Genomic DNA, 26,852 nt, shown 5'->3' with positions numbered 1-26,852 from the left:
GTTATTGTCAGATGTGAGCCGTTTTGAATACTGTTGCATATGTAACTTGCCAAGCTGGGATTTGCTCTGCGGAGAGTAATTATGGAAAATGTTCCAGGCGCTGTTACACATTAGTTCAAAGTGTTCCTCTACCTGTCAGTGAAGGAGTTTAAATGCAGAAAACAGGGAAAATAACAGCTTTGTTTCGTTCCTCGGCTCCCAGGCGCCTGCAACAGTCTGTTTAACCCCTGCAGTTCCTCACAGGCTGCAGCACAAACACGCTGCCTCCTCTACTGTTAATGTGTGTACTTAATCCAAGATTGTAAGATTACATCACATCCAACCAGCAGCAGATTAGGAGGACTGTGATCTAAAGCCGTCACTTTCATTGCGCTCTGATCCTTCTAGCCTGTAACAACCTTCTCCAGTGTTGCCTGAGCGGCATTAAGGCCCGGATCTGAGATCATAATGAAAACTGGCAGCGGCCTGATTACAATTATCCCTCGGCTTTCTCAATCAGTCGCGTAGCTGAGTGAGGGGCTGCCCTTTGTTTTTTGGGCATCCAGACGGATTCTGGGCACATCTGGAGCTGCGATTGGACATCCATCTGGCCGACAAGAGCTCAGCAGAAGTGACAGCGTGATCTGGTGCGCTTTTAGAATGTCTCGCTGAATCTCAGCCGACCTGACTTGACTCCCCTCACGTCCTTTGCCAAGAGATTTTTCTAATCCTGATTTCAAGTGTGACTAAAGTGGATCATGCCGTTTCTTCCTCTTCTCAAATTACGACTGAAGCCGAAGTGCAGTTGCACGTGTTCATGTGGAAAATGAAAGTGCTGGCTCGGCACCTTAACAGGACACAGCGTGCACCGGGTTATTATTCAGGAACGGCTCTCTTAATCTATGAAAAGTCTCCTTGATCCAATGTTTGCTTCCCACACACTCTCATTCATTTATCCCTCCTTTCAATCTGCAGCCATCTTTTTAAGTTTCTCTTCCCTTTGAAGTGAGCTTTCTTTCAGTCAGACATCAGACATTGTCGGGCTTTGACAGCTTTAAGGTGCAGAACTCGAGCAACAGCATTCTCCTGTTCCGCCATGGGTTAAAAACAGTGTGTAAGTGGAGTGAGTTAACAGACTCTGTTGTTATCACAGATTTGTTCCCAGGCCTAAGGCCAGCTTGTGACACTCAGGATGACTTATGGACGCAGGATGATTTGTCTGCAGAGCGGTCCAAATCCTCTGAAACTGACTCTAGATCTGTGCTCTGATCTTGGTGGCTTCTTTTTTTTTTTCCTTTTTTGCTGAATGAAGACACATGCGCATATCTGGGTGGACAGATATGATACATGCACAGAGGTTGAGGAGGGAGAACACTTCATTGCTCTTGAAATCCGAAACATGTCAGGTGTAGCCAGGCAACTGCTAGAAATTATTTTTAAGGGATTCAAAATTCTGACAATGTATGAATGGCTCTTAAGTTGGTGAGGACGAATGTTAATGGTACATGGCTCAAACTGTGGGATAATTATACACGGCCTATACAAATATCATGATGCCATGAGGATGTAGTGTGTAAACACACTTGTTTTATTAAAATAGGGCATATTTTTGTCTATTACACTGAGCTCACTATGTGCACTCCTTTTCCCTCCACACTGGTCCCATGTTTCACCCCATCAGGGCCACAGCAGCTTCCCAATACAGACGCAGCTTCTGTAAAATGATAGCAATAATATTTGGAATCTTTTTTTACGCGAGACGTGATTGAAGATATTGTAATTATAATAATAATTAAAATACAATTTTAATTGTTGTATTCTTAATTTAAAAAAAAAAGCCAAAAACTGGTTTCTAATTCAGATGAGACAATTTGCATAAGATTTTTATTTATTTATTTATTTAATTTAAAATTTACAGGATCACAGGATCAGTTCCTTTGTTCTCATCAAGCCATCATGATTATGAAAACTCTGGCACTACGGCAAAGTACGAGTAAAGTAAAGAGGAGAAGAGTCATTTCCAAAGAACCTCTCAGTTTAACCTAATGAAAACACTCCCAGAGTTGGAGAAATCTCATTGAGCCATTGCCTAATTTCGTCCCCTTTCCCGGCTCAGGGGACGAAATGCAGGGGACAGAATTTAATCAACTGACTGACCGGTCCAGGTATGGAAAACCCTCAGCTGATTTATCCAGTAGATAACAACCAGCACTGTGCATTACATTCTGTTAAACCTAAATACATTCGAGTCCAGTGGAGAGAACTATATCCATGAAATTATTCCACGTCATTATTTTAGTGTTTTATTTTCACAATAGTGCAGGACTTAAATCAGATTTAAGTACACTAATTCTAGAGTGATTTTTTTTCTAAATAAATAATTCATTTATATCATTTTAAAGCAAATATATAAGACACAGCAAAAAATGAATTGCACACAATTGCACTTCTGATATTTATAGAGCAGTGTGTGTGTGTGTGTGTGTGTGTGTGTGTGTGTGTGCGTGTGTGTGTGTGTGTGCGTGTGTGTGTGTGTGTGTGTGTGTGTGTGTGTGGGTATATTCTTGGTTATCTGCCATGATAACACCAGAGCTCAACGGCACAGAGCAATAAGCTTGAAACATCAGACTCGGCTACACAAGCAATCCTTGATAATAGGATCAATTCCTGCTCACTGTTGGATTTTCTGACAATAAAAAAAAAACATGAAACATTTCAAAGATTATCTTTCATGTCAGTAAAAAGCTATTCGCTGTTCTCTGCTTTCATTTTGGAAATGAAACAAGGTTTCTGCCATTCTTTCCCAAATCAATGATTGCAATTAGGTTTAGATTCAGAGAGAATCCAGGCTCCTTATTGTGTTCTTCTTTATCATTTAATCGATACCAGTCTCATGGAATGAAAATCTGTAATTAACTTTGTACAAATTATCTTCAAGGACACATTGTAGAGAGACAGGAAAGCCTGCAGTGACAGGTTTCACTTTAGGTTGGAATAAGAAGAGAAGCATCCCTGTTTCTTATCTGCCAGCCTCCCAACATGCAAAGTGATGTTGTTGCATAAAAAGCCAGCAAATATGTCGCAACAAAGTAATTTCTGTAGCACACAGGTGAATATTTTAGGCACCAGAGTCAGAAAGATCTTTCTACATCTGAAACTCATAAAGTTGGAGTTTTCACTTGGACATCAAAACAGTTGAAAATGTAAAAAAAAAAAAAAACACATGCCACAGGGATTGTTCTAAAAGTAGAACAAGTAATAGTTGAAGGCAAAAGGCAGTGTTAGAATGAGCAGTCTGCCCTGATCCTCTTCAGTGGAAGGATGAAACCCGGTGAAAGTTACTGCTGCCCAATTAGAGTTGAGCTCTCAGTGGTGGCTTTGAGGAAGGCCCAACAGGGGAAGGGTTTCCTCAGACAGCAGCTGAGGTCGCTCACAAGTCAGCTAGTTAGCAAAAGATCACAGCTTCTAACCATGCGAGCAACGTCTCTTCAGCTGCCAACAATTAACACTGCAAGTTCTGAACAAGCTTCCTGTTAATTTAACCAGTCAGTGCAGTTCAACCTTCTAAAAAGTATTCAGCTTATTTAATGAAGATCAAAACGCTGCAATCAATCTGATTTCTAATATATTTAACTTAGAAATGGTCTCAAATTGTTCTTTTAAACACTGGTAGTTTGTGGTGTTTGGTTTAAACATTTAATTGAAATGGGTTTTTTTTAACAACCAGCAGATAGAAAGGGGGAAAAAAATACAAAGAAAGAAGTAGGCCATAAAAAAGTCACATTTTTGTTGTTGGTTATTTTGTCAAATGTAAATGTATTATTCTCTGTTCAATAACTGGTTGTACTATGGCGGCCCGATGCATTTGCTTGAACTTGCATTTGTCACGATGTGTGAAATGCAGGGAGCCAAAGAAGGGAAAAAAAACTAAAGGAAAATCACAGGAACCCAGGAAAACAGAGAAGTAATGGGATTTAACAGGAGAAACCAGCAAAAAGTCTAACACTAAAAAATAACTAGACCTAGAAACATGATTAAGTGCAGGCAACAAAAATGAATAGACACAAAAAATAAACATATTAAACTAGAATTACAAAGGGAGAACTGAACTAAAGGAAAACACAAACAATACAGATCTAACACAAAGAAATCAAGGAAATCCCAAGATTAAACTCTTGGAGTCATGAAGATGGTTTTGAGAAACGTGAGACCTTGGGACTTTCCCATGAAGTCCATATTCTCTAGTCTCTTTCTTATTGTTGAGTCAGGAGCTCTGTTACTGAGGAAGATGAGGCCGCCTGTTCCTAGATGTGGATTAGTGGAATCCAAAAGCCATAAAGTGGCATTGTAGCCTACTTCATGTTGTCAGACAGGTTCCATTTAAGTTACGTTTTATTCCACATGAGGCGCAGGTGGGACAGGTGAAATTGAAATCAGATTTCCTACAAATGTGTTAAATCAAACCTAATTTATTATTGCATAAGAGGGTCATTCATTTATTTACATTTTCTGTAAATGAACGAAATAATTTGCCAACTGCACTTTGTATCTATTCCAGCTGTTTTTGTCTGAAAAAAAAACAAGACAAAAAACTGATCATCTGAAAAAAACAGAGATATATCTGTAAGGGGACCAAACTCTATATGCTCTGTCACCACATGTTTTTTTTCTAGAATTTTCTCAAGAAACCAAATTAGCAAAGGTTAAGTTATTTTATTTCTTCTTAAACTCTCAATGAGTTGTTGAAACTCATGCCTTGTGTTACAAAATAACTAGAAACTGCTCAGGTATGTATGCATTAACTGTGCGACTGCGTATGTGTGTGCATTGTGACTATGAAGCAACTCGTAGTGTTTTTTCTGTCTTATTTTAATGTTTTATTGTAAATACACTTTTGTAAGAAGGGGATGTGAATTCGCTTTTGCTGCAATCTGCATAGATGACATGTTTTTACATGCATGTCATCTGTGTCATCAAATGGTGACATCTATGTTTGAGCTGTGCATTGTTTTATTTGGTGTTTTTTTTAAAGGTCATTATTATGATCACTAAACTGTAAATCAACAAAGTGTAGATATATTACAACAGATAATTAGAAACTGTTTCATTGTATGTTAGGGCTGCACCGACTGCAGCTCTGATCTCTAATTCACTCATCGCGGATTCTTTAAAAAGCCTGATTCCGATTTTGGCAGATACCATTTTTATTGTCTAAAATGTTGCTAAATATAACAAGAAAGTGACAGAGTTGTTAATGATTCAGTCACTATTGTTATCTGCAGACATGACCTGGTGGCGGGTCAGTTAGTCAAACCTTACACTGCAGCGCAGAAGAGGACAGTGGCTGATTTTTAGGCCTTCGTTGAGGCAGATAAGATCAATGGACGAGATCGGCTTCACACAGCCGATTACCAATCTCATAAAACTTAGGAATTTGGTGCAGATAAATCGGTGAGCCCCTGCTCTATACATAAACCAGGGTGCTGTGGGTGAATCTACCTGCAGTTCACATGCTAGACTTCCACCAGAATAACAATGAGCAGCTGTGTGATTTCATTTAGCTCCCACCGTAGTTGCTGACTCAGCAGAATTACACCGTATGTCAAAAACATGAGACACGAATTTGTTTCTTCTGCATCTAATATATTCTGTTGAGTAACATTAGAAACCAAGTATATCCAGACATTTTTACATTTACAATATTATCTTTTAAACCTAGTATTTACACTTTTAATGCAAAGTCGCTCTAAACGTTGCATTGAAAGTCCATTAAAAATGCCAACTTTGCATTAAATTATCATAATTTACAAAATCATGCAAAGTTGGCATTTTCAATGGACTTTTAATGCAACTTTTAGAGCAACTTTGCATTAAAAGTGTCATTATTTACCGAATGACAACTTCATGACAACTGTCACAAACATTCATAAAGACTTCTGTATGTTCATGACAAGTGTCATGTCAGTCTTCTGCTCTCCCCTTCAAATAAAGTTTTACCCAATATTTATATTACAATAACTAGAAAAAAAATAAATATCACTTATGTGATACTTAATAGCTTTGGTAGCTCGGTATCGTCATCAGCGTGTGAATGGAAATGACTGATTTCATTGATGTTTTTAAGCATCCTGAAAAGCGCTTTAAAAGCCTAATGTGATTATGTGATGTTGAAATGTATGCCTATAGAAGCTCTAACTCATGTAGAATGAAGCTGGTGGTGAATCGTTGTGATTTGTTGACATGTTTGTGCTCCTGATAAACAGGTTTTTGTAATTCCTTGACAAAAAAATGTTTTCACAGAATGTGAAAATACTTTTGGTATCTCTTTCTTGATACTGTTACCATAGTTTTACCTCGCCTGTAGGTCTCTGCAGCTACATGTGTCTTCTTCAAATGTTATATTTGTTATATTTGACGCATGATTTTCTTCAGCATTTGAAGGTTTAAAATATGAGGCGTAGTGTCTATTCCACTGTCTCTCACGTTTCTCATTGCCTCTTTGCTGCCATGCTTATTGCCTCTCTGTTGTGGATTCTTCTGGTGTTTTTTTTTTTTGTTTTTTTTTTTTGTTTATCTGCATCTTCCTTTATCTCCGTTGCTGTATGAAGATGGGAGCTGCCATTACTGCTATCCACACGTCAAAACATAGTTCTGTTTTTCCTGAGCTCAGCTCTAAAAGGCAAAGTATGAAAATGGCCCTCAAGACAAACAGCAACAAACTTTTATGTCAACGTCTCAAACGGTGGTAAAAGGCAACAACAGTCAACCGTACAAGAGCATCTTGAAATACACTGAGCTTCAGAAAGTGAAAAAATTAGTTGAACACAACTTTCAACTTAAAAAAAAATGCATGGCTAGTCAGCAATCTGTGAAAAACTAAGCGCACCCATTGTGTTAAGAGCATGTCAAACCCTAATGACTAAATATATTCAGGCTTGTGAAGAGCAGCTCTCTTAAAGTCGTTACCACCCGCAGCTGCGTAAATAAACAAAAGATAAAGTATCAGAAACGAAATCACACCACCGACCACATAAAACAGACATTTTTTCAAGAAAAACACAAAGTGAACATCATATTTGATATTTTGTGCGATATTCTTTATATTCCCAGCTGACCTGAAACATCTAACTGAAACACCAGCATGCCCGTGTCTGTACGGAGACACCTATTAAAGCTGAGGCACGCCACTTTGAGCTTGGTTTAAAGTTCAAATGCGCTGTTGTTTGAGAGCTGCGACAGAGCCTAGAGAGGCAGTCTGCTGGAAGAGGGTGCAGAAGTTAATCAACACAGAGACCACAGAGTCAATAATATCAAAGGGTACAGAGATAGTATCTGGTATCAGAGTAGCCTCGGACCTCTGTGTGGTATTGACAAAGCTTCATACGATACCCTGCTTGGACTAACAGGCTATGCAGCTTGGTGACCTCTGCTTTGCGATAGTCCAAGTGGAGCAGAGGTATCAGTTCACAATTAGCTCTGAACGTCGGCGGAATTCAGGAAGTGCACATCGATACAAATGATTGAGAAACATGGGGCACTTTACTGTAGCACTTTATTTCTCTGAAGCTAGAAACTCATCTGAAGGGACCTGCCAGCATTTACAGGCAGCCTGCAGCGTAATTTATCGACGACTTTAATGATGATAAAAATGTGAATTATTTAGCCCTCGTTCAGGAAGCTGCTGAAATAGGAAACAGGTTTGTTTTCCCTCTGGAATACTGACTCGCTGGAAGATTCTTCATATTTTTACAGCTCAGTGCAGACAAGAAAGACAAAGAGTGTCTAAACAATGATGACTGATTAAAGAAACAGCATTACAAGCTTACATGCGCCACCTTTGGGCAGTTCTTTGAGGTAGGGGCTGCAACATCCGGAACAATATCCATTCACTATAGGAGAACGCCCCACGTTTAACACCTTTAAGATCGATTAAAGAACTGCCTTAAATCAAGTCAGCAATGTCTCTGTCAGAACCCAGAAGATTAAAAATTATTTGTTTATGAAATGTATTGGCTCTTGTAATTTAACTGTGTAAATCATATGACATTTTAACTTTGTTCATTTTAGCTCCAAAAGGGACTGCCGATGGACATTAGCTTATTTTAGCCGACTCTGGCACACTCACATCATCTGATGTTGCTCTGTGACAAACACATGCACTTATGCTCTGCCAGGAGCTGCTGAGTTACAAACTGATAAGAGAATTTTGTGGCCAATAAGAAGTTAGTATTTTACAACAAGTGCCCACATACTGACTGGCCTTTAAGAACAATAACTAAGCAGGATCAATTTGTTTGTTCCGTTTTTCTCTGAAGACAAAAAAATAAAGAAAGAACTGAACTTTTGGAAAAAGGAATGTAAATTCTAATCACTGCATGTAAGAAGTTAACTTCAAAGTTGAACAACATGTTTAACACATGCAGCTGAAGTCATAAACTTATTTTAAACTACTGTACCAAATGTGTTAGTGAAGAAGTTGCTTCTTTTTTTTTTTTTTTTTTTAAAAAAAAAAAAGCACACTGTTTATCCTGTACCAGTAACAGGCCGGTTAGTCACGTTAGTTAGCGTATCCCACTGGTTTCAACTTGCAACTGGATCATGGCTGAGTTTGGACTGATGTCATTTCCAACCCAACGGTCCAAATGTAGTTTCCCTTTATTGGCTGATGTTTGCTTCAGTTTATAGTGGAAGTTCCTAAAATGTTCTCTAACGTGTTTCTCTTCAGCAGCTTCTGTCTGAAGCAAAGATCAAACCACTTGAGCAGATTCAGGAGCCCCCAGTTGGGGCTTTGCCACAGTTTAGCAACATGGAGCTCATAACTGTTACCCTTGGTGTGAAATAAGATCAAAAGCCAAAATTAGTTTAGTTGCTTTGATTATATCCAAAGGTGGAGCAGAAAACTGGCTAAAATGTTTCTTGGTAAGATGTAATCTTTTATAATTTAATTTATGTTTACGCTGTTTACGCCTAGCGTCACACACTTCCTGTTTAGCTGCACAAATTTCAGACTTTCAGATCCAAAAATCATACACTGTCCAATTTAGCTGTCTGCGATGTCGTTTTTTAACATCTCCAGATTTTACAATTAAACTTCATAACTTCACTTTTTTTTTTTTTTTCCTGTCTCAGGTTCTGCTGAATCCTTCCGTCTCTACATCTACTCTGTGTCGAAGCAGCCAGCTGCCTCTGAGACGAGCAGAACTCTGCCACCGTCCCCCCTTTCATATCGACTATTGTGGTCTTTGCTGATTAACTTCTAAGCCATCCTTCAGCTACCTCTCTGGGATCTGTAAAAGCCCTTAAATGATTTTACAAGCAGCAAGAGAAGCCGCGCCGTCCTGGAGACGTGGTATAAGAATCTGTTCAGAATAAATGACATATTTCACTTTTTAAAATCTTAAGTACACGCGGATAGAATTCATAATTACTAAATCGATATTGCTGTTGTTCTCTCCCCTGTCTTGATTAAGTCTGTCTCAATTAGGATTTAGTTGAGCAATCAACATTATTTGACACGGTAATGATCTGCATACGCAAGTGAGTCTGACTGAAATTCTAAGCAGGTCAGGTTCATCTCTTCCAAAGCTTGGTGCTGTGAAAATGTGTCACTTTCAGATTTATCTCTCTAAATGGTTCAGATAATGATTTTCTTCTTAAATTAGAGAGAGAGAAAAAAAAAATCACGATTCATTAATTAACTTCAATTAACCACACTTCTGGTTCAGTTTCACTTCAGGATAAAGGATGATAAGAAAAGAAATGGCTTCAACAGAAGCTGACTGGCAACATGAAGAAAAGGCAACACATTGTGTCTGATTCTGAAAGCAAGTTAAGAGGAGATGAAAAGGGTTAATTCCAGCTTAAATTCAAATAAGAAGTAGATAAATTGGTGAAAGCGATTGATATCCATCAGGACGGAAGACGTATTGAGGCCTTTTCTAAGAGTTTGGGACTCCACAGAAAGCAGAGCAACATCTAAAGAGAGGCTGGCCTGTCAGGCGAACTGTGATGACAAGTCCATTAGCTCACAAACAATCCAGATCTATATCTGAAGAACAGCAGGCCTCAGTGTTAGCCTTCAAGATTTAGCAACAAGAACAGACTGGGCAGCAGACTTCCATGGGAGTTCTGAAGCCGGATCCGCTGCCGACCCAGAAGAACACAAAGTCCAACTCACGTTTTCCAAAAATACCTCGATGGTCCCCATGAATCTGTGGAAAATATTCTCCAGGTCAACATGAGAAAGGTGGATTTTTGAAGGTGTAGTTTTCATTTTATCTGGTATAAAACCAGCAACATTTCAGAAAATATAGCCCCAGTGTGGTGACAGTGGTGGCCTGGGCTAAGAAGTATTAGGTTTCACACTGTAAGTAAGTACATTTAGTATAGCACCTATACAAAAAGCTCATTATTACTCTAACTCCTGATAATCAAACCAATGGCCATGACGTTGTAATTGACACACAAGATTCATGTCTGAAATACACTTTGCTGTCATCTTAGTGTCACTAACAGTTACCAGTTTGCTGAGTCCCCGGTTTCACCCCAAAACAAAGTTTTTCAGAAAATCCCTCTCGATACCGGTGGACGTTGCTGAAGCACTCGCCCTTAAAAGCTTCACACAAACATGGGAGAGTTTCCAAACGTATCTTTGTGAGAAAAAAAAAAAAAAAAATACGGATTCACAAAACTGATTAGCTGGAAATCATGATCTTATTTAGCTGCTTCATAGCAATTAAGGTGACACAATAGACAAGAAAATGTTACAGCGAATAGAAAAATGAACAGACTGAAAAATACAACCCAAAAAGAATCGAAAGACATCTGTACAGCACCAGGAGAAAAAAAAACTTTTTATTTTTTCACGACACTCAAGGTACATAAAAAATGTATCCAAAAACTAAGAAAGTGGAATTTGCATGATATGTCTCTTATAAAATATATGTGCAGAACAAAATGTCCTTTTTCAAGAAATCAACAGGCAAACACAAAAACACATAAACCATGACACTATTCTGCTCAGTAGAGCTAATTTCTTGTCAAATGATCTCAATATGAAATGATTAATAGGATTATTAAATAGAGCTGTCATGAACCCAGTAAAAATAATTGAATGGTAATCTTATGTAATTGTCAGCTATTTATTTGTCATAACATTTCATAACGTGTCAGCCTTAATCAGTTAGACTGAAGTTTATCGCAGACTGGTGGGAGCGGCCGTGAGTGATGCAGCTCACTGCTGACTTGGGAATATAAAATGGCTTGTAAATACCTGAGTGGAAAGATCTGCAAGAGTAAAACTGCAGAGTGGCCATCAACTGTGCAGTTGTGGGAACAGCCCTGCTGCAGAAATTAGACACAGCGTAAAACACCGAGACGAATCACAAACTGTGCTTCGGTCAAATCTGCATAGCAAAATCAGTTACGTATTGTTAAGTGCGTCCAATGAGTTTTCATGGTTAGACGCCCCTTCTCTGGGTTCTCCTCGGCTTGTGTCATAAACCAGAATCTGGATGAGGTAAAACGGGATATTGTTTATTTCTTTAATTGGTCATCAAAGTTAATGCTTGCTTTTGTAGACATTCAAGTTAAGTTAACGTGTTTTCAGGATGTGTTGAAGATGTCACCTAGACACTCATCACTGGCAGTGACGAGCCGTGTTTCTCACAGTTTTCTACCCAATACGAGACAATCCTTTAACATTAACACAGAACAGTTGAAAGTGAATGGGAATAGCATGTGAACAACTTATTCCTACTTCAACCAAACAGAGTAAAATAACTTGAAAGATGAAAAAAAAGAGATTTACTTAACACGTTGAAACCAAAACCCCCTTTTTTAATTTCTCCAGTCTGTCAATAATTGTCCACATGTGATTGTAATTGTGATCTAAAGATGATCTACTGTTGTTTTTTTGTTGCATTTTAGCTGATGTAGTTAATTAGGTAACACTTTATTTGAAGGGGTGTGTATAAGACTGACACGACGCTGTCATGAACATGAAGGAGTCTTTATGATTGTTTGTGACAGTTGTCATGAAGTGTCATTCGGTAAATAATGACGCTTTTAATGCAAAGTTGCTCTAAAAGTTGCATTGAAAGTCCATTAAAAATGCCAACTTTGCATTAAATTATCATAATTTATAGAAATCTTTGTAAAAAAAGGGTAAAATTTAGATTTTTTTTCCCAAAATTTCACAGCCTCATCCAAGATATGGGCCAGTTACAACTGCAAAGGTATGCTGGGTTTTGAAAAAACTCCCTCAATTTTCAAGCCATTCCTGGCATTTTAACCTTTTAACACAATGCCAGATAACATGGAGAGAGTGTAGGTTTTTTTTTTTTTTACTTTTAAACAGGAAATACCTGATCCTCCCCTATTTGTTACTGCATGCTGCCAGTAGGTGCTACTATTCTCTCCTGCTTCCCCAACCAGATGTTAGATGCTCATTTGACAAGCTAACAGTGAACAATCAGCAGACAAAAAGGTTTTACCCAATCAGACAGCCTGGATAATAAGCATCTCAGCAAACTTCTGCTATCACTCTTTAAAGATTATATCTCCAAAAAGAGACAATATTCCTTGCAACAGCTATGAGTAATAACATATGATTAAAACATAGATTATGTATTAAACATAATCTTATAGCTTTAGTTTGAACTTTTTTGTGTGTCAGCATAGGGATTTCTGATCGGATCTGCTCTATTTGGTTGTGAAGTTGAACTTCAGATCAAACCAGAAAAAAAAAAATCGATTCAGCACGTCTCTTTTATTTTAATATGTTCTAAATCACAAATAAGCATTTACTGCTTACTGCTGAAGTCTACATGATAAAAAAATTGGTAAGTGAGGTTCTTCTAATTATTTAAGGTACATTTGCAAGTCCAAAATATACTAAGCTAAAAATAAAAGACCGAAACAGGATAGTGAATAATTTGGTCACACACTTGTATTAAAATATGCAACAACTGGCCTCTATTTTTTCATTTTTTTTACAATGCCTCTGCATCCCTTATTCCTAAAAGTCCTAACTATTTCTCAGCGCAGTCAGAGGCAGCATCCTTTGACCCCTGCTGTACGTTCAGCATCTGTTCCAACAATTAAACACGAAGCCATTTTCAACATTTATGCCGATGTAAAGAATGTCTGCCTTCATGTCACGTCGGCCTGTGGGTTGTCACGATCAGAGCTCTGCATCAGCTGGCTGCACGAGCTTTGTTAAAAATATGAAAGGAGCATCTATCCCAAAGTGTTCCTTTGAAAAGCACATTCATCTCTCAGCCAAAAGCACAAAGGAACCTGAACAGAACTGCATTCAGACACAGAGCACGGACAAAGAACTGCTGTGGAGTTTTAAGCTCGCCTTACAAATATCCGGTTGCTTTAATTATGTGATGAAGCGCTTCTTACAGCAGTGGGCTTAATAACGTTTATGCATAACAACCTTTTTGATTAAATGCAGGGTTTGGTTCTAACAAGGAGCATAACATCTAGTATGATTAACTAATCTGAGAAACCTGGATTTCCCTGATTATTGTTGTGATTTTTATACTATTTTATTATGGATTTCATGATGTTTTAAGCTTTCAATCTAGTATTTTTATGTATGGTTATCTATGTGTGCGAACAACAGAGTATACTCATCGTTTTCCTGGGATTAATAAAGTGCCACAAAACCAAACCCAGTGAAATATGAGGAGGAGATTCACTGGGAGCCCTTCACTTTCTTCATACTGACGATGGTGAAGAGCTTCTTAATGAGATGTAAGAAAAAGGTTCCATTTGTCCTGAGTAAACATGACACAGCTAACAGAATAAGTCAGCAGATACAACAGAGCGACACTGTGCACACTTCTCTGTTCAGAAGGCCAAACTACAGAAGAGCACAAGCAGGCTGTCAGCACAGCTGAAGCTGCAGATGCTCTTTTAGTCCACAGTTAAAGCTGTGAAGTTCATTCATGCACTTCTGTTTCACTCCGCGATGCTGTGGTCATGTGATCTCTGTGTGATTTCTGACTTCCACTGAATCAGAACTTGAGAAACCTGTTGCTCAGTGTAAAAGCGGGCGATACAGACTTTTTTTTTTTTATCTAAATATTTTGTGGCATTTATGATGACAGTAAAAGTGATGATAAAAAAAAATGCTAAAAAACCAATTCCAAAGTACAAAATTATTTATATACCTCTGAGATTTAGATAAAAAATGTATCTTTATTTAGTCAAAATCTCAGCTCTGTCAATAGATAACATTAAAGAAACCTAATTTTTTTTTTTAACAGACACACTGTAAAACATCTGAGGGTGATTTAACTTGAAAATGAAAGTTCACCTGCTGCGTTGAAAATGCAATTTAAAGAAAATAGTTTTGGTTTTAACTCAGAAATTAAAGTTCATAAAGTTGATTTAACAAGAGACAAGTTCTCTAAACATTTAGACAATATGACAAGTTCATTAATCTTGAATTGAGTTTTAACTTAATGCTGTAATTTAAATCAAATATTTTTTTTCTCAATATGCAAGGAAAAAAAAAAAAAACATCCCTCGCCTGGTCAAACATCACACATGTCTCTATTATTTCCACTTTCATTGTCAAGTTAAAATAACATTCTTGTTTTAAACTACACAAACAAAATATCTGATCTTATCATGAATTTTATTCAACATCACCACAAATTATGCTCCAAAATATTTAGTGTGAACAGGACATTACCCTGAAGCTTTGCAAACCGTTAGGTGCATTGAAAACACACACGAGTCGGATCAATGTAACACACTTCCGTCTCACTCATGGTGCAAAACAGGGTAGAGAAACATGCCACCAAGCACACTGGGAGATAAAATACCTACAAATCTGGTTCATTCAACTCTTGGAGGTTTGACAACATTTTTAAAAACTTACCCAATTTACCTCTGTAAGTTTATCTTTCACAAGCTCACACATTTAGGTTCAAAATCTAAATTAATTTGACTTAAAGAGTAGACGATAGTAGACACAACTAAATATGGCTCAAATGTTTTACAGTGCAGTGGGATGTGGGAATATTCAAAGCCTTCTCTGTAATCAGCGAAAAACCTTTTGCTGGCATTACACCAATTAAATCCTTCTTATATTTTGTGACCAGATTTTTTTTTTTTTTTAATTAACTGCAAAAACCTAATGTGTCCTAATGAGCTTCAAGGAGTTTGAAGCTGGAAGGCTTCTTTGATTTCATCCTAATCTCTCCCATTAAAGGTGAACAAAAGCATACGGTCGATTCAGACTTCATGAACAAACACCAAAATATGATTCCTTTTGTTTTGTTCATCTGTGGTCCGATTTGAACGAAAGCAAAAAAAATGAAACTCGGATGCGTCTCAAGTGCAGCACCAGGATATTCTATGGTGCAAACATAAGGTCAGATACACTCAAAGTGAAAATTAATACATACTACAACGGCACCAAAACAGTGATGGGATCACAAGCATGCAAAATAGTTCCAATTTGAATGGACAGCTTTTGCCAGAGAATCACATTTCACCTCAAACTGCACATTTTATGATGTGTGTCAATTATTGTGTTGGTGGCGCCAAACAAAATCGATGAAAGAAAGTCATGTTCAAAATGTATTTATGTTCCTTTTGAATTAACAAACCATATCGTGAGCTTTTGCGTTTTGGATAGCGACCATCGTCAACATGAGCTCATAGCAATAATAGACAACAAATACGTATGAATGCGATTGATATTTGCAGTATTTGTTAGATAAAAGATGTAATAGGCAGATTTTTCCAACTGTTGTGTAATCTTAGCCTGTAAAAGATACACAAAAGCTTTTAAAAGGCATTTCAAGTAGAAAGACATTATTGACAACAGCCACATGTCAGGGCCAGCTGGAGACCGAGGCCTGACATTTCCTCTAGCTGCTTTTACAGAGTTTCATTTTTTTTTTTGACAGAATATGTAAAATATATGTGATTATAATAATAATTCTGACAGTCGTAATTACATGGAAAAACAGTTTAACCTGCCGCACATACACCACATTAAGGCACAACCCCACACGAGCCCAGACGCACACAGCTCAGCCACAACCCTCAGACAACACAGCCATGTCGTGCTAAACACACAGTCAAAGCAATAATCCTAACAAGTAAAGCACAGGCCGGGCTCCACTCTTAATCACAGCTACAGCCGCCCTCAATCAGCCCAGCAGCAGGTGGTTATGGCCTAATAACACAGTGTAAAGAGCCACATTAAGTAGCTCCGCTTACAGATGCTGCCAGTTATCTTTAGGCAACAAAGACACCGAGATTGTTCAGATAACAGGCTGGGATTTGAGAGAATGTGGACAAAATGCGTTTTAGAATTCATCGATTGCGTCCCGATCAATATCAGATCATGCAGCGCCAACGTGCAGCTCTAAGCGTAACATCTAACTATATAAATGTATAAACTGTGAAAGCCAGCCGGTCACAGAGTTCGTCCACAACCTTTTGGTCTAAATTTATCACCCAATTAGTATATTTTCTCATTTCCAGTTCTCGGTCTAATTTTTCCGCCACTATGTGTGCCCCCGCACATTTTTTTGCGTGCATCTTGTTGGCACAGTCAATACAAAGTGGGTGTTTGTAATCCTTTCAAACCCTCTGCCAGTAACAGTGAAATAAACAGAGGAGGAAACTTGCAGGCTGCACAGCTATTTGCAGCACGCCTCTATAGATTGGGAGCTGGTGCAGCGTCACTGTGTGACCAGTGGAGCTGGAAAGGGAAAGGCCTCCTCCACTGGCGCCGCATTCATCATGATAGATTTTTGTTCAGCTCCTAAGGGACGAGCCAGAAATTATTTCTCTAAATAGTCTGATATCATGTAGCTTGGTATTTTCTTTATTCCAATCAAAAAGCATGCCGTTCTGTATACTTGATCTCCCGAGGACCACACAGGCTGCCTTTTAACTCTCCCCTCTGTGCAGACCGGCACAGACAGACTGGGAGGTTATATAAAGGTGAATTGCAAGATCTGATTTTATCTACATATTGACTTCGATTTATGCTGGGGCTCATGTCTTCAGACTTTTGTTCAGCTTAAGCTAATTAGTTTTATTAATTGGATTTTCAGCAGTTAGAGGCGTGATTAAATGAGTGAGTCAAGGAAAAGGAAAAGGAGTAAGAAGATGAATCTTGTTGACAACGGTTTGTTGCTAGGAAGGTGTGCGCATACACATATAATGACTGGGTGGTTTTTCCCCAAGCGTTAAGAAACTCAGAAGTCAGTATTTTCTAAACCTTTAGGTTAACATTTTACTTTTACCTAACATCGATATGTAACACAGCCTACATGACTGGTAGCTACTGACTTCCATATATGGAGATATATGCTGGTAAAGACCAAAGCTCGGCGGTTCAGTGATGCAGGGTTTGCCCCAGTGTGTAATAAGCTAGGCGGGGCACCAGGGTTTACTTGCCCCTCTGACAGGCTAAACTTAGTTTGTCTTTTTTTTTTAAATAAGGTTCCTTTAAATGCACCAGTAACAGTGATGGCAAAAATGGGTTAAGACTATATTTGGCAAAATGGTTGGAAGTGCAATGGCGACATGCTACGGTCTACACCTGAACACGATGCGGGTCTGGGGTCAGGTATCATTTTTTTTTTTTTTTTTAATTACTGCTTGTCTCTACTTATCTTCATGCTAATAAATCCATCAAATAAAGTTAAAAGTCATGAATAAAGGGTTGAAAAATGTTGGGACACTTTTTTTCCTGAAGTGTGAGGAGGAGTGAGTGAAACACTGAGTCTGACCACGGGGAGCGTCTGCTGCAGAGCTGACATTTACTACATTACGTTTAGGGCAATAGGCTGATCTGATCCACATGAACAGAGCAATGTGTGTCGTGCGCATTTACATCTCGCACCACCAGCAAATCACACACAGGTCTTTCTTTATCCAATCAGAGGATTTTTTTTTTTTTTTTTTTTGCAAATGCTACAGTTGATTGGATAAATAACAACCATTCACAACCAGCAAATCAAAATACTGCACCAAGCTGCACGAGTAAAAAACTGGCATGAATTAGGAAACACAAGAAAACTTCATACTTTAAAGTTGTATGGTTAGTTAAGCGTGCAGCGCAAATACCCACTCATCATTGTTATTATTTCTTTTAATTCTTCTTACGTTTAAATGTGACTATTGCAGGGCCACTGGCTAATTACTTAACAAAGATTAAATTGAAGCACAAATTATTATTTACGTTAATTATATGTTTTGTGTTTAATTTTTTTAAACATTCAGTAGTTGGTGTTTGAGAACCGTCGATAACACATGAATCCTTAGTCATAATTTTACATCTTCTCTCATCTTTTCACATTTTTAAGGCAAACCCAAAGCAGAGTGACTGCACCTTTTGGTCACATCCACAGGTCTGGATTGTAATAAATACAGTTTTTATTCATCAAGCCCTGTCTATCAGTCCTTCCATCTAAATATCACAAAGGCATATCTTTTGGACAAGCAAAGAACCTTTAATACTTCTAAATACTGGACGATTCTGGCATAGGTTTGTGTTCAAAGTTTGAACTCAAGGTTTAAGAATCTCACAGAGTTTGGAAGCCAGCTCCGATTCCTTGCTGTTTCACAGCTTTTAATTAAATATTAAAAAAAATCCACAACATCTTGCTGGAGGCAGAGAACCACGATAAGAATGTTTACACTTCATCTCTATGCATCAGTGATCTGTGGGAGTCTCCTCAGATCGCAGGTGTTGCAGCTGTGAGTTGGCACATTGACCCATTAAACCGCGTTAAACACACAACTGTCAGCAGAATCAGCCGTGAGATTCAGGTGGCTCTGATGGAAAAACAAGCTGAGGTGGAACAACAAACGCCTTTCTGAGAAATTATCAAGCAGAAAGAGGCACAAAGACAGTAAAGAATTTTCTAAAACACGCATGTAACATGTAGCAGACACTGCTGGTGACTGACTCACATTGTTGACGATCGTGTCTGTGAGGCAGATGTTTTTGCAGATGCAACACCTGAGAAATGAGCTAATATCGTCTGCTTAATCTAATAACTTGATGATTATAAAGTGTATCGCACCATGGAAGATAATATCAGAATGTGTCCTTAGAAAGGACATGCTAATACTTTCTGCATTAGAAAGCTGCCGACTCAGCTCTGCTGAATGCGCTGAACCTGAGAGGTTAGGGGAAACATCATCATGTCCACTTCTGCTTGAGCATTTTTTTTACTTCAAACTTTGGTTTTGTACCACATGGCGGTATTGATGTGACATGACCTGGTTTTATGTTTGGTCACTAGTAGAAATAATGATGAGGGGGAAAAAAACAACACTTAAACAGCTATGACAAAGACTCAATGTTTTATGTCAAGCAGCATTTCAATATCACCAGAAATACCAGAGATAATCACTGTTACTGCATGGGATGAGAGCCTTGACAGTTGCAAAGGCTTACGGAGGTTAAGGAGATTTAAAGATGCTGGATTTTACTGTAATGAAACTTTTAAAAACAATTGTGAGTTTTAGTAAAACTTAAGTAGCAAGACTTAAATACAGCTGGACAGTGAATGCCCTGACCTCAGTCCTCTGTTTTTAAAGTTTACCTTCAAAACTACCAACCACTGAGACAGAACACTCACAAATGATACTAAAGAAAGACAAACCTAATGCCGATGTTTGTTGAATATATATATATATATATATATATATATATATATATATATGACATTATTATGTCTGCTGATAATGTCATACCCTTAGTGTCAAGGTTGTATTCATTTAACTGAACAACAACAAACCAAACTATGGAAAAGGCCTTGTCAATATATGAGATGAGAAAAGATTTTAAGTTAATAAAGAAGCACAAATTCACAAAAGGCTCCATCTCATCTTTCTCTGACCCAACAAAGAATTGTGTGTGTGTGTGTGTGTGTGTGTGTGTGTTTATTTGCAGAGCTGAAGGAGGAAGTCATGCAGGCCAAACAGGGTTTTACCACAGAGATCCCCAGCACTGATGAGTGCTGGCGTGGCGTTCACATGGTCAGCCATGTGAACGCCACGCCATGGCTGGAAAACTTCAGCATTGTATTTTTAAGGTTGCCTTAGGTTAGTCAGGCTGTGGATTAATTAAGATCACTGACCATCAATCAGATTTTTTTTTTCACGACCAACAGCCTAATTAGAAACACTCCAAGTCCCAGATCCTCACATTCCAGAGCACAGTCAAAATGTTATGCCACCAGATTCAGCAGTTCATTAAAAGACCATTTGAAGGAATCTGTGCTATATTTGATAAACTTAAGTTTTCAACCTAAAACGTTTAAACTGATCAAAACCAGTCTGAATTATTCAACCCTAAACATGTATATTTTAAAACACATTTCACTGATTTGTGAAAGCTGTTATTGTACTAAGAAAAACATAAATAAAACGTGGGCTCAGAGCGGAATAATCCTTCTACATCTGACCTGATTCCATGCAATTCAGCAATATTAATCAATCAACCAAACCTTTTTTTTGAGACACATACATGGTCCACAAAACACCCTCCATCTACATTGGCTGACGTCGATGCTACATCATCTGAAACGCAGCAACTAAAACAGGAAATGCATACATGTAGCAATTTTGAATACAAAATGCGATAACCATTAAAAAACTAATTTATACAAAAGTCAAGTGGACAAATTAATTTTGTTTCTTTTGCACCTATTTTACTTGAAACATCACATATTCTTATATGTGATGCTGTAATTTTTCAGTCTATAATGAAATTAAAGAAAAAAAAGACTTTATTTTATTTGTATCGTTCATCCAAGCTGTTTTTAAAAATACAAAACAAAGCTGTGGAGTTAAAAGCGGAGCCACTTTTTATTGAAAATATATCAGGATTCCAGCAAAGCCCGTCATTTTTCAGCGGTGGCTTACGTTACATTCTGCTCTCACAGTTTATCTATTTGTTTCTGTACAATTCACCACAGGTCCCCATCTGAGGGCTTATTTTTCAACCTTTCCTTCCCCCTGGATTCAGGGCTTTTACTGGTTCAATATTTTATACTTCAAACTTTATTTCCGCCCCCTGGCTCCGTAGCTGTAACCAAAATCCTGCAAAATGTCGTTTCCAGTGTTTTTTGTTGTTGTTTTGTTTGTTTGTTTCTTTAGTTTGTTTCCCCCCGCCTCCTATGTCTAAGGAAATGTTGAAATGGGAAGAATTATTAAATGATTAAGGAGAAGAAAGTTAAACAAGAGATTCACATTTCAAGCAACAACTCTCGCCCCATGATCCGACGAGCCTGCTGTGACGTGAACATGCATTTTAACACTCCCCCATTTCGGGATTCACGGTCTCCCTTTTGGTGGCACGCTGCTTCCGGTTGGTTTTGTCTCTCAAAGGAACGGTGAGCGTGAGGAGAGGCGGCGCCGCGCCACGCCGCTTTGCCTCATTTACCGTCTGATAAATTCATCAGGCCCTGAAAGTGTACAGCTGCAGGAGTTCACTGAGTGGCTGCTTCACATTCATTAGCGAGTGAATCTGCAGCTGCATCGTCTCCATCTCGCACACACACATACACACACTTGCACACACACACACCTCACCGCTGCGCCTGTGAAGCTGCATGCATGCTCTGCTTCAACACCTTCCCGGTGCTTCAGATGGAAAATAATTAGTAGTGAAGTATATGCTCACTGAGCTAACTTGAAGCATAAAAATTTAAATAAGTGCATGTGTGTGTGTGTGTGTGGTGGAGGGGTGCGTTGCCACCCCGGAAAACCGATTCCATCTCATAAAAAATAGATGGCTGGTGAAGCGGTCTCCAGTGAGGAGATCACTGGAAGCGAGGCAGCATTCCTCCCACAGACTCACGCTGAAGAGTGTCACATCAGCCACTAATGAAAGCCTTTTTCCTTCTATTCTCCAGAATCAGGCCTCAAGTGGGCTGAGCGCCGTGCCTTCACTGGCCTTATTAACGAAGGAGATTTGGAATGTTGCCGATAAATGTGCAACAAAACAGGTTAAAAATCCATAAATGTGCTGAAATCGCATGTAACTAGCAATAAATCACCAGAGTTGCTCCACAGTTTGTTGCTTCAACTTTTTAATCGCAATATTTTTGGCCATCCTTTTTGCTGACCAAATAATCTTAAACTTAACGCAGAACAAAACACTGTCCACAAGATGGAAAAAAGAAAATCCACACTGGCGTTATTAATTAGGGGAGTTCCAGCTCTGCTCCACCTGCAGACACTGAGTGACACTCTGTGGGTAAGCAGGCAGCCGGAGCTGCGGCAGAATGGATCCTCTGACCCCGACAGGCTCATCGCTTCCTGGTAGACGCCATCGGCCACCAAACCTCCCCGAACACAATCCACTAGAAGTCATGTGTCTTTTCGAGACAGACACATGAATAAAACTGGCCTTCTCAATTCCCCGTCCTGCATCGAACTGCCGCAAAAAAAATGAATGTGACTTCATGGGTCGCTGGTACTTTACTGAACTCATTTATGAAAGTGTTAATGGGTTTCAAACCCTTTAGCACCTTTTATTACTGAGAGGAGATTGTGTCGTTTATCAGGGTCGAGGAAAATTATATTTTGGTATTTTTAAAACAGAATCGTAGGACTCAGTGTTTCTAGATGTGTTCTAGAAACGTTTTAGCTTCTGCCATATTCTAAATGATATAGCAAATGATGTATTTGCTATATTATTCCCATGTAGATAATCTGCTATGTTTGTTAAGTACTACTAATTATCAAATTATCTATCTGATAATTTGATATCTATAGATAATTTGTTATCTTAGCAAATTATCTATTCCTGGAAAAAAAATAGGTCTGGACTTCATATTGATTTCAACAGTAAATAATTTATGTCACCTGAACTTCCAAATTATTGCCACAAAAATAGTGATTTAGATTTTGTTAGGATTTTATATGAAAGACCATCACTAGGTAGAATACTATTGTTAAACAAAGAAAAAAAAATTATCAATATCTGAAAAGTGTGGCATGCATGTATACTAAATCATAGCTGAAGGTAATTTGGCTAAGGTCTCTACCAGCTTTGCACAAGCAGAGAATGAGTTCATATGCCTAAATATTTGCATTCGACCAAGACTTTTGCTCAATGGAAAATGCAGCAATCAAACCAAACCCTATGATAAGTGCTTAGAAGTTTTTTTTTTTGTTTGTTTGTTTTTTGCTTATTTCTTCTGGTATTTTAGGGATTTATCTCAAATAATGAATTCCAAGGGTTTTTACGGTTAGAAGTTTAGGTGCCAACTGTGCTTTTCCCTCTTGACATTCAGATGGTGAATTGAACTGTGAGAAGTTCAAGGTTTAGGATATTGTCTTATGACCTACAGTGACCCTGCTCTAAACATTTTCTTGTGCGAGCGATGAGGCTTTTATAGCTGACGTGTGCATTGATGAGGTATTCACCAAAATGACAGTTTTGGATCTAAATGCTAGTAGATGCAAAACTTCCTCCACTACACACTGTTGAGTGAAAGTTGTTGAGATGCATGACCAGCATGCGACACAAATGCACAGTCCTGGGGACTGGAAGATTGGTGCTTCCAGTTCAATGCATATATGCCCATCTTTGCTATACTAATAATCATCTTTATTTATAATTCCCTTTATATCTCCGATTAAAATCTCAAAGGGCTCATTCACACACTGACGACAGAAAGCTACCGGATTGTAGCTACAGCTGCCCTGGGCAGGCAGACAGAAGTCCGGCTGCCATTTTGCATCAGCTCTTCTAACCAACACCAGCAGGCGAAGGAGGTGGAGGGTTTTGCCCCCAGGGATACAAACAATGAGGGCAGACTGACCGGGAATCAAACCAGCGATCCAGTGGAGGGTGAACCCCTACCACCGTCACCACTGTCTCATTCGTGTAGCGTCTATACACCACTCCTACTGATGTATGAACAACTATGTAAAACAAATAAACAATAGATGCTTAGCCAGGCAAGCAAAGCCTGTCGACCTACAAGAGATGCTGTAGTACAAACATGAGTTCTGCTTTGTAATATGATATAGCAAAAAAATATAATAGACAAAGGATCAACTTTCTTTTTTTATTCTATGGAGAACTTGTAAATACTGCTGGTGCTTATCCTACAGAAAGACATCATGGTGGATCACACTGTCCCCAGGTTTCCATCTCAAAAGTTTGAGCCTATGGTAAATAAATAATAATAACTTTGTATTTTTAGAAGTTAACATAATCCTACCAGAAGAGACCGGATGCATAAAATGAATGAGAAGATGCGTCAAAGTATTCATTAAATGGGGGAGGGGGGGTCATGTTTATGCAACAAAACCTTACACCTTTTTATTTGTTCACATTCCACCTTAAACAGATTTGTTTGGGGGGTTTCAGGAGAATTGTATAACATAAATTGCACATTAAATGTCCATCCAAAATACCACTGTAGAAGCACTGCATGCTTTAACTGGTTCGGCCCGGGAATCAAACCCAGGACTGCTGCACCGAGGCCTCACGGCCACCGTTCGTCCTGCAGCCACTCCGTCTGCTGAGCCCCGCGGCGCTCCACCGCCTGGGTATTTTAATCTATATTCAAACATGATTTTCAAGCTCATCAGCAAACAGTTCATCAAATGGGATTAACAAAATCAGCAGCCACTATTTGAACATAAAATCAAAATTAAAACTCTGAAAGAAGGCTCCCATTAATAGCTGCTCCCACTTCCTGCTGGCACCATAAAAAGCAGCCTGGGTTGTGAAGAGCAAATCAACATCATGCAAGCTTAGTCTATCTCATTAAACACACTAATCAATGCTCACACAATACTGCGACAAACCCCAAGCGTGACAGAATTTCTATGATGATGTAATACATCCCGATATCGCTCTCTCTGAGAAGCACCAAAACCTTCTTTCAAAAATAATTCCACAAAAAGACAATTTAAGAATGGGTGAGGAGTGAAGAGACAGCTCTGATCCTTACAGGCCTGAACTGCAGGGAGGACTGAGTGGCACTGGGGCATCGTGTGCAGATGTTTTCGTCCTCCGAACAGTCCTGGACTCGCTGTGGTCCTGGAACTGGAAAGTGTGATGGGGTAGGTCCAAAACAGAGCCTGCACTGGTTTTAGTCTAGAGACTGATGAGAGAACCACAGTTCTCCATCCAGTTGTCTCAGTAATATTCAGTACAAAACAATAGCAGCAGGGTCATTAAAGGCCTCGGAAGCAGCTGTGCAGAACTCAATACATTTGAAAGAAAAGCACTTTTACCCCCTGCAGCACATAATCACTTCTTATTATTGTTGCGGCTGCTGGAGAGCACCTCACGGTTTGCTGTTGTCAAGAAGCATTTCAACAGTGGCTAATAAGGTTGGATTGTACGGTCATTATGCAATGATTCAAAGGAAAGTGTTATTCTGATTTAATTGTAAATAACTCTTTTCGTGCCATTGGAGAAACCGTACCGATGTAGCACCAATTAACTCCTGCTGCAGACTGACCCATTGAGCACTAAAATCCGACGACAGACCTGTCACCATCTCATAAAAAAGTCAAAGGGCTGTCCTCAGAGAGGAAATGGCTGCCACTGTCTGAGCCTCCCAACAGAGCAGCTGTGACACCGCTTCTATCGCCTCCTTCTTTCTCCCAGTGGTAAATATGAGAGCAGCACTTTGACCTCCAGGAGTATCTCAGCGTCTCATCGCAGCACTGTATGTCAAGCCTGATCACTGCCAACATTTGAGAAGCACATGACTGTCAAGGATGAAGAATGTAGCTGTCAGCTCAGCTGTGCTCCTCACCTGAACATGACCAGCTTAAACACTGATGTCACACCCACCATATAGTTCAGGGAGGCAAACAGATCAAACGGTGGCACGCCTCTGGTGGATTTACTGCTGCTAGCCCCTTTTACCTTTTAACGTGACATGAAAGGGCAGCAATGTAAGTTGAGTCAATTCTCCTTCATTCCTAAGCATTCACTGTTATCACTGAGAAAACTCAGCTCAACATGTTAGTCTGGTTAATGGGGATAGGAGCAAATGATGTATTAAAAATATAAATATATGAGTTATAAGGGAAGCTAATGCTCAAAAGCTCATAGACCAGTGGTCCCCAACCTTCTTATCACCGCGGACCGGTCAAGGCTTGGCAATTTTAGTACGGCCCGGGGAGGTGCAAGGGGGTCACATGACACAATCTTCAATTTTTTTCCCCAATTTTCCCCTTATGACAATCTTATAGCGTTCCGAGTTCTAAGATTGTCGCTGCTATAATCCTAACCGATCATCCTGCAGTGTGTGGTATGCTACGCAGAACATCGGACCGGTCCAATCTACAATCGGACATATTCAACTTGTTGGATTGTCTCTTGGCCCTTTTATCAGCCTGTGTGGTTTTCCCTGACTGGGAGCGAGAACTCAGCCTGTTGAATGTGACAGGTAGCCAATTCAGAAAGTGCGGTGACGGAAGCACGGAGGGAAATCCCAAACTGCTTATATTGCACAACTCAGAGTCTGGTTTAGTGCATAGTGCAGCAAATAGAGCGGCTGTTCCTGCAGTCTTTTATCCAACATCTTTACTTTTTGTTACGTCTTTTATCACTTAAAATGACTCCACAAACTATCACTATCACTACATCGTCATCCGTGTTTGGTTATTCTAAATTCCCGCTATGTGGGAGTTTTACTGGATTTTCTTCTGGAATCGCGATTTTCGTGACTGGAATTGGTTCTTGCTGTTCCTGCCTTGGACACATGAACCGATCGAACCTGTTGTACTTTTATCAGCTCTGTGGTCACAGAGGTTTGGAAAATCGGCCGACAATCCTTATATCTTGCCGTCTAAACCAGACTTAAGACTCACTAGCTCTATTCATCTCC

The 26,852-nt window shown here is 39.1% G+C and overlaps 1 protein-coding gene across 2 annotated transcripts in view; it reads right to left on the bottom strand.

The window, feature by feature from the left end:
* cntnap5a (contactin associated protein family member 5a) overlaps nt 1–26,852 on the bottom strand; it is a 165,455-nt gene that overhangs the window by 131,450 nt on the left and 7,153 nt on the right. The window contains exon 1 of one of the 2 annotated variants that reach the window (XM_015044345.1): nt 133–550. The exons of the other annotated variant lie outside the window; for it this stretch is intronic. The gene's annotated coding sequence lies outside the window, so the exon portion shown is untranslated. Of the gene's footprint in view, nt 1–132; nt 551–26,852 lie in introns of those variants that run through there. 2 annotated transcript variants of the gene reach the window in all.

Source organism: Poecilia latipinna, unplaced genomic scaffold (genome assembly GCF_001443285.1).
Source record: "Poecilia latipinna isolate Pla-1442-1.1 unplaced genomic scaffold, P_latipinna-1.0 Scaffold671, whole genome shotgun sequence".
Lineage (NCBI taxonomy): Eukaryota > Metazoa > Chordata > Actinopteri > Cyprinodontiformes > Poeciliidae > Poecilia > Poecilia latipinna.
This window is presented reverse-complemented; position numbering and strand designations above follow the sequence as displayed.